A 15,164-nucleotide genomic window follows, 5' to 3' on the forward strand; every position below is an offset into this window, starting at 1 on the left:
ATGCTGACAGGACTGGAATTCCTCTTGTGTAGTGCGGCATTTAGTCAGACTTCAGCAGACTGTGTGATACAGTGCTCAGTGCATGTTTTTGCAGTTCTATCTACTTCCTCAATGGACAGAGGGTGCCGAAACAGGGAGGTGCCTGAACACATACAGCAGTGTTTAAAGACACAAGAGATTCTGCAAACGCTGGAACCTGGAGCAACACAACAGTGTGCAATGCATATGGGAACACCACCTCAGGGTTGCTCCTGATGAAAACGAGGCTTGCTTCAGCAAAGTACATAAGGGATTGGCCTAAACTCTGGGTGCATGATGAATATCAAAAAAAAACTGCAGACGCTAGAACATAGAAACACTCAGCAGGTCAGGCAGCATCTGTGAAAAGAGAAACAGTTTACAATGAAACAGAACTGGACCTGAAACACTAGAGAAACAAAGGACTGCAGATGCTGGAATCTGGATGAAAAGTTTGCAGTGTCCTGAAGAAGGGCCCTGACCCAAAATATTGACCACCTGCTTTTCTCCACAGATGCTGCCTGGCCTGCTGAGTTCCTCCAGCATTTTCTGTCTTTACCCCCAGTGTATGATGCTATGAACTGTCAGGTTTTTGCCCTTTATGTGGAATACTTGTCCCTCACACTGGCTCTCTGTCAGCCTCATAAATCTCCCCACCATCCCCCCCCCCCCCCAACCCACACACCACCTCACTGATGACTGGTCATTGAAGATTGTTTACCATCTTTGATGCCACACCTGCTGAGTATTTTAGCATCGTCACTCACCGTTAGTTGAAATCTATCCCCTCCCTTCCAATTACAAAGCCTGCATCAGCACCAATGCCCCCGTCAACAAACCCCCGAGCTCACACATCCCCTGATATCTATTACTGATGCCTTGATCACGGGTTAGGAGATGTGGGCACGCTATGTTGGCGCCGGAAGCGTGGCGGCACTCGCAGGCTGCCCCCAGAACACTCTACACAAACAATGTGTTTCACGTGTACATGTGACTAATAAAGATATCTTATCTTATCTCTCCTCCATCATCATCCTTCCTGGACTTTCCTTCACCAGGCCTTGTCCTGTGGCTTGCAAACCAAACTCAAGAGCTACTTGCTAGCCTGCTACGGCTGTTTTCTTGTGTCCATACCTGAGGCCCTGTATATAATAGAATTTGACAGGCATGGGCTCTGACAAGAAGATATTCACCGACCTGGCGTGCACCACAATTTTAACACAGCTTTCCAGAGGTCAACGTAGTTCCAGGCACCAATCTTTTTACGTACACCAATACAAGAGAGAAGCACTTGTCTTGAGCTAAAGCTCTTTGTAGCCAATGAAGTCAATTTTCAAGTGTAATCACCATTATGATGTGGGAAATTTGGCTGCCTATTTTCACATTATAAACTTCCTCAAACTTCGAGGATATAATAGCCAGAAAATCCACTGTGACTTTGTTTGAGGGATCAATATTGGTCAGATTGCCAGGGGTTAATTTCCTACTCTTCTTTGAAGTGAAATAATGACAGAAGATGTTTCACCTCTACCTGTCCTTAAGAGGGAGGTGAGATGGTTTGGGTCTGTATTCCTTGGAGTTTGGAATAAGAGGTTGAACTTATTCAAACATACAAGATCCTGAGGAGGCATGGCAGGGTAGGTGTTGAGATGCTTTCACTGGTGGGAGAGTTACAAACAAGGAGACATAACCGGCAAAATAAGGGGACTGAGGTACATAGAAATTTCTCCTCTCAGTGGGTAGTGAATCTCTGGAATTCTCTGTCCCAGGAGGTGGTGGAGGCCAGATGATTGGATATGTTTAAGGTGGAGATCAATAGATATCTGAAAGATCGAGGAATTGAGGGTTATGGGGAACAGACATACATGAGAGGTTGAGGCCTGCATAGATCATCCATGATCATATTGAATGGCAGGACAGGCTTAAGGGGCCTACTCCTCATGTTCTTGTGAATGAATTTAACAACTTATCTGACACTGCAGCACTCCCTCACTGCTACATTGTCGTGCTTGCATAGGTTTTTGTGTACAAGTCCGGGAGGTGGAACTTGAACCTTGAAACACAGGGGGACGAGTGTTAAAACTGAGACACTGCTGACACTGAACGGAAGATTACATTTAGGTTTCCATGGAGGACATGGTCTCTTCATGACGGCAAGAACAGCAGCAAAATGTTCCTCAATTTTAAATGACTGCATACTCTTGTTTATAGCAGCCTACAGTTGTGAGGAGTAAGGGGCGGGGGGGGGGGGGGGGGGGGGGTGGTGGGAAAGGGGCGGAGGAGAAATAAAGGTTGAATCATTGAAGCTAGCACCACACAAAGAGGCCATTGGTTGACTGTGCCTATGCTGATGAAGGGTCCCAGCCAAAAACGTCACCTATTTCCCTGACCTGCTGAGTTCCTCCAGCACTTTGTGTGTGTTGCTCCAGATTCCAGCATCTGCAGAATCTCTTGTGTCTCCGCCTATGCTGAGTCTTTGAAAGAGATACTTAGTCAACCTCGCACTAGTACTGTGTCTCTATACATCTGGAAATCTTCATTTCCAAGTTTTTACTGAATCCATGTTTGAGGGTTATTATTAAAACTCTGCCTACTCTTCTTTCAAGCAGCACATAGAAACTTTTTGTGACAACACATGTTAAAATACCTGCTCCGAGTCTGCTGGGACATAGGCCTGGATTTTACAGTCAGAAGTGAAGTACAAACGCTGGCTGCTAACATCAAGGAAGTTCCCCATAAAGATCTAATGATTTCTGTGGCAAGAGGTTCCTCTTTTCCCATGTCTGCTGCTGGTAGGTGTCAGATCCCAGCTGTCTGCAACAGTGTTGTCATCAAAAATAAAAACAAAAAATGCTGGGAAAATTCAGCAGGTCAGGCAGCATCTGCAGTAAGGTAAATGGTCAACGTTTTGGGAAAGGGAGCAGTACAAGTCAGTTTTCAGTAGGAGAGAAGGTGAAGAGGGAAGTGTAGAACAGAGGGGCGTCTGATAGGCAAGTTAAAATGGTTTAATGGGGGGTAGTTACCAGCACATTAAGCTTCTTGGTCTGTGTATTGTGCTGTAAATTGGTAAGGCTGTGGGACTAGCACAGCAGGCCAGCCTTATACAAGTAGAGTAAGAAAAAACTGAGCCAACACAATATAAAGGCAGAATCTGAAAATGCTAGAAAAGCTCAGCTGTCAGGCAGCATCTGTGGAAAGAGGAATAGTTAACAGTCTGGGACCCTTCATCAGAGCTGACAAAGAGAGAAACAAGAGTCTAGGTAGCAGTGAAGGTGGGAGGGGAAGGGGTGGAACAAGGTGGATTTCTCTGATAGGGTGAACACACGTGGCAGGTAGAATCAAATTTAGCTACTATGGCTGGGTAATTTGTTGCTAATGTGGTTCTGGCCTACAAGTACATTCCCAGCAAGCCAGACTATGCACAGAGAGGAAAAGGAAAAAGAGGATGGTGTGCCAGAATAGTTTCTTACATAGACAGAAGAAAGATGTCATCAAACTATCTGAATAGCCAATCACAAATAATGTCAGGAAGGGGAAAAAAAGCAGACACCTACTAGATAACATTTTAAAGATTTTACAAGTACAAAAGATTGGAACAATTGAGGTAAAAACTGAACCAGTGCAGGTATACATTTTAACATTTTAAAAAATCAATTACATTATGTGTGGGAATTACTATTCACACGCATAAAATAAGTGCAGCGGACATTACTCGTGTATCTGACCATGCAATATAGCCAACAAGTTAGGCCACTGTGTAATGAAACTAGTTTCTAAATATCTGAAATTTTCATTAGTTCTTTGAAAGCAGAGAGAAAGCTGCAAAAGGCTGGAATATAATGTGGGGAAAAAATGAAATTTGCTACTTGGCAGCAAATTAGCACCTTACCTAATTGGCAAGAGATTGAAGAACTCTGAGATGCAGAGGGATCTAGGGAGTCTTGTGAATGATTCACAAAAGGCTGGTTTGCAGGAAATCCAACAGAACATTATCATTTATTGTTTGGGGAAATTGAATACAAAAATGGGGAATTTATGCTTCAGTTATATAGGGCATTGGCAAGATGATACCTGGAATACCACATACATATTGGCCTCTTTATTTAGGGAAGATGACTAATGCCTTTAAAGTGGTTAAGGTATATTAGACTGACAAACAGAATGTTCGACTTGTCTTACGAGGAGAAGTTGGACAGGCTAGGCTTGTATCTGCTGGAGTTTAGAAGAGTTAAAGGGAACAATTGAAATATACAAGGTGGTTCAGGGATCTTGACAGGGTGGATGTGGAGAGGATATTTTTCTTGTGGGAGAATTCAGAACTAGGGGTCACCGTTTATAAATAAGAAATTTCCCACTTTAGACCCAGAAGAGGATTTTTTCCCCCTTATGGAGTCTTTGAAATTATCTTCCTCAAATAATGGTGGAGGCTGAGTCTTAGGGTACTTTTAAGACAGAAGTAGATACATTCTTGATAAGCAAGGAATGAAAGGTCATTGTGGTTAGGCAGGAATTGGAGTTAAGAATACAATCATGTCAGCAATGATCTTATTAAATAGTGGAGCAGGCTTGATGGGCCGAATGGCCTACTCCTGCTCCTAATTCATATGTTTGTAAAGCAGATTCTGTGGCAAAGGCTGAATCATTAAATTATGCCCAAGCAAAAATCCCAACGTGTCATGGTGTAATGATAGTGAACAGTGGTGGTTTTGCTGTTTCATTTGCAATGTCCAGGCCACAACATTGGAGCCAAACCCTGCACCACCAAGTTCAGGGCCACCATTCCCTTGCAAGTAAATTCCCAACCTTACTTCCATGGTAGAATGATGACTTCTCCATAGCGAAGGGTAAAGGTTAAACTCAAGCGCCTCGTCTTCCCAATCTCGGATTGTAAGCAAGAGAGAGAGATTATATTTGAGAGTGGCAAGATAAAATGCTCTCATGTGCACAGGAGCAGGCCCTTCAATCACTACTTCTATGCTGACTATCAAGTACCCATCTGTACTAATCCCATATACTGACACCATATAGGTCCGTAGCCTATATATTACGTTTATGCTGGTATATTTTATTCTATCTTCGGCTGACAGAAAATGGTTACAGTGTGACACTGCAAGTATAACATCATAGCCATCCCTTCTGATATTGGTGAACAGCAAACGAAGGAAAATGTCTACCAGGGATAAATATTGAAAGTTTAGGGACACAGAGGCTTTGTGGTTATTTGCTTGGACCACTGATTGAGAGCCTGAGTTTGATCCCACCACAGCAACTGGAAAATTAAATTAAAGTTACCAGATAACACTGGGATAAAAAGCTAGCCTCAGGAATGGGTGACGGAAAAATACTGAAATGTTGCAAAATCCCAATGTCCTTCGAGTAAGTACAAGTGTCATCCTTAGTCACCCTGGTTCATAAGCAACTCCACAACATTCATTATTGTTACATTAAGTTTCCCTCTGAAACGGTTTAGCAAGCCATTAAGGATGGACAATAAATTTGATAGCTTTGTCCACATCCCATGAATTAATAAAAAAAAGATTGTATTTTATACAATGCAGATAACTATTAATTAGATTAACAAAACAAAAATCTATAGGGACCATTTCATGGGAATGATGATAATTTCATTTAATTGCAAGGCATTTGCCTTTCTCTGTTCCCCCTTATGCTGTTCTTCTTGTGTTAAGTATCAAGAGGAAAAGCAGATTTAATGGTCCCTGTACAAAACTGCCTCTACTGATGTTGTAAAGATTGATCCAAAATTGGCCTCTGTGCCAATGTTCATTCCATCTCTGGGAACAACTGCATTTCTCTGCTTACAATTCTGTATGACTGGGGAGAAAGACAACACAGTGTGGTGAGAGAATCAGATCCCTGAAGGTTACGTCAATGAGCTTCGGAAGTTGAATTATGACGTCTAATCTGCATTTTAAGGCATTGCACCTTTATATCTACTGTAATAGGTTTCAATTCAGCTCACCCAATTTCGGGAAGTAGAACTCACTGTTAGCCAGTTTTGTCTATTTATCCCACCAAGAAATTGCCAGGATTCAATCCCTGCTTCGACTGACTTTGCAAATCTGAGCTATGATGGTAATTGCATTCTGTGTCTAAGGAGTGACTCGATTTACTCCTTTTGAAAACTATTCCAGCATGGACATTGGCTTGGGCTGAGCAAAGGTGGCCTTGTGGTTGAATCATATAGCTGGGCGCACCATAGTTAAAAGATACATGGATGACCACTTGAAGACTCTTAGCCCACACGGCTACGGTCAAAGAACTGGGAAATAGAATTAACCGATCCAAAGACCACTTTTAGTTGACGTTGACACAATGGGATAAATGACCACTGTGCTGTATGATTCTATGACTCACTCACTGTTCAGGTTCCAGGGCAGCCTAGTGACTCAACTAGCAGAGCTGCTGCTTCACAGCTCTGGAGACCTGGGTTCAAACCTGACCTTGGGTGCTGTCTGCGTGGAATTTGCAGTTTCACCCAGTGACTCTGTGGGTTTCCTCACACATCTCAGAGACATGCGGGTCAGTAAGTTGACTGGCCACTGCAAATTTCCCTTAGTGTGTAGAAGAGGGGTTGAATCTGGGTTGAGTTGATGGGAATGTGAGGAAAATCAAATAGGATTCCTGTAGGTTTAATGTAAGTGGGAGCTTGATGGTTTTCATGGACCCAGTGGCTAAAGGGCCTGTTTTCTGTGCTGTATGAGTATGTTTCACATACACCTAGATTAGCCTCTTGTTTATAGTGTCACTGTTTCTGAGGCAATATTTGCCCAAGATATTGGCTACTTAACAATAGAACAATCTCCCAGAGAAGTTCTTGCATGATCACACTTACCAACATATAATAAAGAGTTCATTCATAAAGCCCGCGGGCAAGGTCAACCATTATCATTGGAGACACAAAACAAGCTGCAGATGCTGTAATCTGGAGCAAAAAACGAGCTGCTGGAAGAACTCTGCAGGTCAGACAGCATCTGTGGACGGAAATGGACAGTCAACATTTTGGATTGAGACCCTTCATCTGGACCGAAAGAGCAGAGGGGAGCAAGGCAGTACAACTCCCACACCGTTCCCATCTACCCACCATACCTCCCTTATTTGGTTTCACTATTCACCTTCCTCTCTTAACAGAAGGCTGCAGGTTGTAAAATCTGATATCTCCACCTATCACTCTATCACCATCTCCACCCTTTTCTCTGCCATCTGCCAATCAAACCTTCCTCTTCTGGATCCACCTATCACTTGCCAGCCCTTGCCCCACTTTTCCCCCACACCTCTTTATACTGGCTAGCTCCCCTCTACTCTTTCATGTCTAGATGAAGAGACTCGACCCGAAACACTAGCTGTCCATTTCCCTCCACAGATTCTGCCTGACCCGCTGAGTTCCTCCAGCAGCTCATTTTTCGCTTCATTATCCTTCATTTCTTGTCACCCCAAGAGGGTGTTAAGAGCTTTCTTTGTGAACTGCTGCTGCCTGCGTCCCTTGTCGCAGTTTTATAATCCTGAGCAATTTTTTATTCCGTTTTTCTCGAAAGTCAGCCGGCTGTAGTCACACACAGACATGTGCTGGATTAAAGGTAGCAGGTTTCCTTTTCCAAGAACATTCAAGAACCAGTTGGCAGCTATGTTAGGATGCATGTAGCGCCAGAGCAGATTAAATTGGTAAATTGGTTTATTATTGTCACAGGTACAGTGAAAAACTTTGTTTTGCATGCCATCCAGACAGATCATTTTATCACATCAGAACATCGAGGTAGTATAAGGGAAAAGCAATAACAGGATGCAGAATAAAGTGTTACAGACGTACCAGGTTACAGAGATACTAGGGATGATATGGAGATAATAAGAATGACAATTTTAAAATCATAGAGTTATTAAACTGGGTGCCAACAAATACAGGGGTGGACAGGTCGAGTAAGCTATGATCCAAGTTCTGAATGACCTTGCGCTTTTAAGGAGATAAGAATGAGGACGGGCAGCCCAGAGTGGAATGCACAAGTCTAGCAGTAGCAAAGGATGTGGATAAGGACTTCAGAAGTGGATGAACTGAGGTGGGGTTCAACGATAGATCCTCAGGGATACCAGTGGGCAAAGAAAAAGGAGCCATTGCTGGTGACACTTTGGCCATGGAATGGAACCAGGCAAACATGGCCCCACACAGCTGGACAACAATGGAGAGACATTGGAGGAGATTAATCACGTTAACACCTGTAAACCAATCCAGGAGGAATAGATCATCTTTATCATAATCACGTAGGGTATCATTAATGACTCAGATCAGAGTGATTTTAATAACAGAACAAGGGAAAGGAATGTGGTTGAAGGGATTCAAATAAGGAATTATGGATATAATTTGGGAGGCTATAGCACATTCAAGGACTTTGAGAGAAGTGTTGGAGATGATGCACTGTATTGCAAGGATATTGAGGTCAGGGGTTGGCTTAATATAAAATTGTATGGAGAACACACTATGAGTGGGACATGCAACCCCCTCAGTCACACTGAAACTGAGAGGCTGCTAGTGGAGGCCAAGAGACAAAATGGCTCACACTAAAGATAGTTCTGGAAGTAGGTGCCCCATTTTCTCATGTAAGTTGATTTTATCATTGCATTCTTTGAAGTCAAGACATTATCTGAACATCTTACTGCAACAGATGGTGAAGTAGCAGACGGTACAACGGTATGATTCCTGTAACAGTTTATGTGGGAAATAAAAATATTTGTCTTGTGGCTGCAGCATAAATGAAACCCAAACAAAAGGTCTGCATCGGCAGCAGATTGGACAGAAGACGTCAGTGACAGGAGGACAGCTCTGCAGCACTCAAATGTCTGAAACCAGCAAAAGAAAAGCAGGGGTTCTGGGGAAGGTCTTGGTGAGTATACAACAGGGAAATAGTTATTGGATCTGACACTTGCAAGCAACGAAAAACAAACCACTGGAGGAACTCGGCAGGCCGAGCAGCATCTATGAAGGCAAAGGGATGGTCAAGGTTTCAGGTCTTAATCCTCATCAGGATCCGAAATGTCGACCATCCCTTTGCCTCTACAGATGCGGCTCGACCTGCTGAGTTCCTCCAGCGGTTTGCTTTGCTCCAGATTCCAGTATCTGCAGTCTCTTGTGTCTCCACGACACCTGCAGGTACAGGCCTGATGGAAGATGGAAATCATGACCGGGAGGCTTGATTTTTTAGCTGAATTCAACGAGTAGTAAAATAAAAATCAGAAACTGCTGGGGACACTCACAGGTCAGGCAGCATCTGCAGAGAGAGGAACTGAGCCAAGGCCCCAGGTCTGAGATCCTTCACAAGCACACTCATAAAGTAATCGGGTGCTTCATCTCCAATCCCCTTCTCAAAGTCCTTGAATGTTCTGACTGAGTTTCTAGGATCCAGTTCGCTGACTCTGTTTCTCTTTCCACAGACGCTGCTCGACTTGCTGAAACTTTCCAGCAATTTTTTTGTTTTTATTTCCAGAGTCTGCAGTTTTTGTTTGATCTTTATTTACTGACAAATGGAAAAAAAAATAAAAGAGAAACAAAAAGGCTAATTGAGTATTGGCATTAACACCAGTACCAGAAAAGGGTCTCTACCTTGAAATGCTAACACTGTTCCCGTTTGCACGGATGCTGCCTGGCCTGCTGAATCTTTCCTGCATTTTCCATCTCTCTCTCCTGGATCTTGTTTCCAGTTCTGCAGAAGTCCATTCTGCCCCTTACCCAGGCTAGCCCAGGCAAGGAAATGGGTTTCCTTGCGGACCATGGTTTCATTTACCTTACAGCAAACCAAGAGGTGCTGACGTGGCAGGAAAATATAAGATGGTCACAAACTAATCCAATAAAACTTTTTGGAGAAAATTTCTTTATCCAGTGAGTGCAAATAGCCTTGATGCACTTAAAGGGATATTAATGTATGCATGAGAAAGAAATAGTAGATTATGCTTGAAATTTACAAAAAAAATTTTTTGGAAACCTGAAAAAACCAAAAAATTCTGGAAACGCTCAGCAAGCCTGGCAGCATTTGTGGAGAAAAACAGTTAATGCTTCAGCTTTGGAGACCCAGTTCTGATAAAGGGTTTCTGATTTGAAACATTGATTCTGTTTTTTTTAACCACAGATGCTGTCTGACCTCCTGAGTGTTTCCAGAACTTTCTGTGTTTATTTCAGAAGGTTAAGCTTAACGGTTAAAGGTGGGAGGAACTAAACATGGAGGATGAAACTGGGTTGAGTTGCCTGTTACTGCAAAGTCTGCGTGCTTTTATTTAATCCACAAGCATCAACTTCAATGCAAAAATATGAAATTAGAAAGCAGGAAAAGATCAGCCAGTCCATCAAGGCTGCTTGACAGATCACAATGACCAGATCATCGTGGACTGGACACCTTACCAAACTTAAACTCCAAACCCTCCCTCACAGCCACTTAATCATATGGGAGAGGGAAGAGGGGGAAAACAACCCAGGATCAATCAGGGACAATTAGTCTTGAAGATTTCTCTCTTATGACTCAGGCAATCAAAAGCAGTCCAGGAGATCACATGGGCCGAGTCCTATCTATGTAAACAGTTGCTTTCTGTATCCAGTATTTCTGTCGGAGTCTGGAACTGGGTGGCCACCCTCATGAAGACTAGCAGGGAGACAGCAATGCCCACACCAGCCAGGAGCAATTTACTTGGTATCATGTTAATGGCTACTTATTAATCCATCAGCAAAATTCTTTTTGGTATCAATTGTAAGGTTAACAAAAATCCTTATATGACTATAGGCTTGCTGACACAGTGACAGAGCACTTGATCCTTTACAGTGATGGTTCTCTGGAATGGCAATACATTGGTCTAACTTCAGTGATTACCCACACCGTCATCGGAAGGTTTTAGGTGCCAGTTAATAGAAAGCACTGGGATTGCGGGTGGTGGAAGTGGAGGGGAGGCATGTCAATGGATGAGCACGTCTATCTTGGTCAAGGAAGGCGAAGGAATTCATAGATACCTCTAGTCAGATTGTCCATTTACTTCCCTATCTGTTAGAGATCCTGTGCTGATATTTGAAGGAAAGCAGAGAGATCTCCTGTCACCACGGCTGGTCATTCCTTACATTGTTTGTATGTGGTGCCTCGGTGTGTATTGAGTAATTAGTTAGTTGTCCCGAGACTGGCAATAAGTGTAAATGTAAGTGCACAGGCGCTCATGATGGATCAAAAGATGCCTTACCTCCAGAGCATAGAAGGTACGCAAACAGCAAACAAAAGTGAAAATCAACTCATAGTTAAAGTACAAAGATGACTTTTCAAGTATATATTTGACACATTGGGTGTTCCCAGATATTAGTGACCTCAATATTGCAGGAGCGATTATTACAATACATATAGTCACTCTGTAGGTGAGACACCCTGGCTATTCACCTCTGCTACCTTGGCTTAAAATCCAGCCCATTCTGATGGGTAAGTATCTGCTCTGATGATTAGAGTCATAGAGTCATAAATCACAGTGTCAAATTGCATTTGATGTAACACCATTCTGCAATTTCACACTAGATGGCTGGCTTGGAAAATGGAACAACTGTAGTAGATTATGTGCGTGTGTGAAGGGTTATGCTTTGACACTGCTCACCAGGCATAACACTGTAGCAGAGCAGGTTGACCTTTAATTACATTTAATTTAATTACACTATCTAAACTGAGAATGCTGGGTGCTTGACGTGTGAAGTATTCCACTCTCCAGAACTAACTTCCCACACCTTAAATGAACCGAAATTCACCAAGTAAACATGCAAAAGCTTTATTGTAAAATGTTATGTTTGTGCCAAATAGGCCAAAGTTGTAAACTGAACTAATTTAAGAATAATGTATTTTAAGAAACTGCTCACAGGATGCGATTATTCTTAGGGACTCCTGTGAAACCAGTATTAGGGCTGAGAGAGAGAATCACGGCATTGTAAAACCCCTGGTACACTCCCTCAGAGAACTTACTTTCAGATCTATAATCACTGTGCCCCATTCACACACATCGAGGCAAACACTCCATTTGGTGCTGATTCACAACTCTCATCACAATTAAAGAGGACGCTGCAAATTTAAACTGTATGTAGAGACCAGTTATTGGGTACATCCAATCTAGCAATTCTAAGTGCAAAAATTGCAGGGTTGGGCTTTTCAGCAACTCTGACTAAGGCGGTATGAACTGAAGCAGAATGTTGGGACCAGTGGTTGTATACAATCTCTTAAAACAAGTAGGTTGGGCCAGTTCAGGATGACACATCAACTGAAAGCAGTTATTTTAAAGAGAGACAATTCTCATTCAGGTTTTAATTGCTGTAATGCCCTACATTTCAAGCGTGAACTTGCATGTTGATCTCCAGATAATATTCCTGGACTTCCACTCCATGTCAGTGAGGTAGAAATCTTTCGTACTCAAAGACACCCTACCACCTCAGAAATGGAATTGGTTTATTACTGTCACTTGTACTGAGGTACAGTGAAAAACTGGTCTTGCATACCGTTCATACAGATCAATTCATTACACAGTGCATTTAGGTAGCATAAGGTAAAACAATACAGAATGCAGAGTAAAGTGTCACAGCTACACAGAAAGTGCAGTACAGGTAGACAATAAGGTTCAAGGTATTAATGATGTAGATTATGAGGTCTAGAGTCCATTTTATCTTACCTTGCCCCTACTCCTCCCTGAAATCTCCATCAATCCTTCAAAGGTTTGTGCTCCTCCTGATATGGTTTATTGTTCATTTCCAATTTAATTTCTTTCCTGACAATTATTCGTCATGTCTTTGGCAACCAAGGCCCTCAGCTCTGCAATTCCCTCCCCAATCCACTCTGTTCTCCCATAAAATGGGCCCAGTGGTGAAATCAGTTGGCGTGGTTCTGCTTTTGAATTCCACAAAAAGCAAGATGCTGGAGGAACTCAGCGGTCGAGCAACATCTGTGGAGGGAAATGGAGAGTCAACGTTTTAGGTTGAGACCCTTCATTTAGACTGAAAGATAGAAGAGAGCTAGCCAGTGTAAAGAGGTGAAGGAAAGGGGTGGAGCAAGAGCTGGCAAGTGATAGGTGGATCCAGGTGAGGAGGGGTGAGAGGTGATGGAGGAGGGGAGAGAGGAAATAGCGGCAGAAGCTGGGAGGTGATACGTGGAGGTGACAAAGGGCTGAAGATGATAGAATCTGACAGGAGAGTAAGGTGGGGAGGGCAGATGGGAACAGTGGGGGAAGAGGGGAACTAGTGGGAGGAGTGTGTGGGTGACGGGCAGATGGAGTGGGTGGAAGAGGGGAAAGAAACAGGGTGATGGGGGCTGGGGTGAGCATAGGAAGAATGGCATCTTGTTCTTTGCTCCAGATTCCAGCATCTGCAGTCTCTTGCGTCTCCATTTTGAACTTCACATGTTGATTTGCATCATTGAAGGAAAAGGGGTCCCTGGCTCCACCAGATCCTCTTTAAATTATCTTGCTTGTCAAGAGGCCTTTTCCACGTTGTTTCAACAGGAAATGCCCATGAAGACAAAGTACATAAGGTAAATCACCTGAGAGCATTATAACACTAGATTTCATATGTTTACCTCACTATGGGGCAGAGTGTGAGCTCACAACATTTTTGAATGCTGAAATGAAGTTCATTTTTTTCCAGTTGAGCTAAATAAAAAACTCAGTTCTTGGAATCAACACAAGCTTAATTTGCATGGCTTAGCAAACTGAATAAAAAGACAAAGCTCAAGCATCTGAAGATTTAAGTTCCAAATGTTAATTTGGAGCAACAATGAGCCATTGCGTAACCTTGCTTTGTGCCTCTAGGCTAAATGCCCATTAGTCCAAGTGTCATTATGAGTTTATGAGAAGTACGGTGTTCACCTCACTGTTACACCTTTGAAGCAGGACTACATGCATGAACTGGTCAGTTGTCAATGATATCTGTATTTTTCTGTTGCAGGATCATGAAATTGTATTTTCACCATTTTCTACTGTTGACTTAAAATGATCAATGATACTGCCCAAAACAATTGCCATTTACCAAAGACAGAAGGAAACAACCTCTGGTAAAGATTGATATTTTTTCAAACAAATTGTGCGCAGGCACTAAAATTTGTCCTCTACTCCACAGAGATGAACTTGCATGAGAAACATATGCATGAAGTCCAACTTTTGAGCACATCTGAAATCTGTTGGTTAACAATTTACACCTACAGCACTTGACTGCAGTCAGTATTTAGCATAGCAACAACTGCACTGGAACATTACATTTGGGGCAGGAACTAGCTCCAGGGCAATCACATGTCAGAAGGTAATTCAGCTCCATTTCCCCTGAATGAACAGCAGTGGACAGTAGTGTTCGGCCAGCGCTGTGAGCTGAATAGATGACAGAGCTCCTGCCCCCACAAGACACAAGCTCGAACTGAAATGAGTAAAAACAAAGTTTCTATCTCACCAACAACTTTCTCGCTCTCTTTCAATTTCTATTCATCTCAAGAATCTCTTCTGAGTAGCCTACAGTATAAAATGCTCATCTTTGAGAAAAATAAAAATTGTTTGGTTTGCTGATCATTTCCAGCACAAATTATTCAAGCAACTGTGTGCAATCAGCTGTCACCTTGAGAAGTAATATGACATGTAAGCAACGGGGATCTTCAGTGGTAAGACCAGCTGTTATTTGCATAACCAGTGCACAGGAGGTATAATCAGCACAACTGCATCTAGATTGTACTGGTTATTGAAGCCAACATGTTGCAATATAATTATCTACACGGGAATAAAAGTGTCAAAGAACTTTTAAAAAAGAAATTCATGCCAAGCTGTGACTCAATAATTTGCTGTATATCAGAGGGGGAAAAAAAACTTCAGCTGCTGAAAGTTGTCTACTGAACGGTCAAATCAGCTGTGCATAAAAAGACACTACTCACTTACGTAGTGCAGAATTGTCGTTGGACTAGAAAGGTTTCTGGATCACCACCACACAGAAGTACAGTACACCATGTTCGGTAAACAGTATGATCCCGCTTCCTGTTTCAAGTAATTCTGAAACATAAACAAAAGGCGAAAGAACTGACCAATATAGCATCTAAAAAAAGACATGCACATTATTTTAAGCAGTGACAGATATCATAATTCACACATCGAGACAAATGATTTGACATTTA

General features: G+C 42.6%; 1 long non-coding RNA gene across 2 annotated transcripts in view; it reads right to left on the reverse strand.

Moving 5' to 3' along the window:
* Nucleotides 1–15,164, reverse strand: part of LOC127574874 (uncharacterized) — a 460,663-nt gene that overhangs the window by 194,120 nt on the left and 251,379 nt on the right. For both annotated transcript variants that reach the window (XR_007956967.1, XR_007956966.1), the window contains exon 3: nucleotides 14,928–15,042. This is a non-coding gene — a long non-coding RNA (uncharacterized LOC127574874). The remainder of the gene's footprint in view (nucleotides 1–14,927; nucleotides 15,043–15,164) is intronic.

The sequence above is a fragment of the Pristis pectinata genome, chromosome 10, assembly GCF_009764475.1.
Source record: "Pristis pectinata isolate sPriPec2 chromosome 10, sPriPec2.1.pri, whole genome shotgun sequence".
Lineage (NCBI taxonomy): Eukaryota > Metazoa > Chordata > Chondrichthyes > Rhinopristiformes > Pristidae > Pristis > Pristis pectinata.